This window comes from Mastomys coucha, unplaced genomic scaffold (assembly GCF_008632895.1).
Source record: "Mastomys coucha isolate ucsf_1 unplaced genomic scaffold, UCSF_Mcou_1 pScaffold12, whole genome shotgun sequence".
Lineage (NCBI taxonomy): Eukaryota > Metazoa > Chordata > Mammalia > Rodentia > Muridae > Mastomys > Mastomys coucha.
This window is the reverse complement of record NW_022196894.1, coordinates 56,043,657-56,043,953: the sequence shown is the minus strand read 5'-3', so window position 1 is coordinate 56,043,953 and position 297 is coordinate 56,043,657. Positions and strand designations below refer to the sequence as shown.

The window sequence follows — 297 nt, the reverse complement described above, 5'->3', positions numbered from 1 at the left end:
TTTTTTTTCTCAGCAGTTTGGCACACTTGTTTGTTTAGACACACACTGAAGAAGTAACCTTAGTGTGCTCAACTTCCTCCTCTGTTGTTGGTGGGCTCTGTCTTTCCCTGGCATTCTTTGATTTTATAATCAGCATAATTATTTGCCTAGACTTCAGAAATGAAAGTCTTCCTATTTTGTTTTTGTGTATCAGTTTACTAAGATCCAGGTAACCTCCTGTAAGAAAAGCTCTATAAGGAGCAGCAGCTACATTTTCTTTGCAGCTTTGTCCTTCTTTTTTTTTTTTTTTTTTTTTTT

General features: G+C 35.4%; 1 protein-coding gene across 4 annotated transcripts in view; it reads left to right on the top strand.

The window, feature by feature from the left end:
• Positions 1 to 297, top strand: part of St3gal6 (ST3 beta-galactoside alpha-2,3-sialyltransferase 6) — a 61,399-nt gene that overhangs the window by 17,731 nt on the left and 43,371 nt on the right. The gene's annotated exons all lie outside the window — the stretch shown is intronic.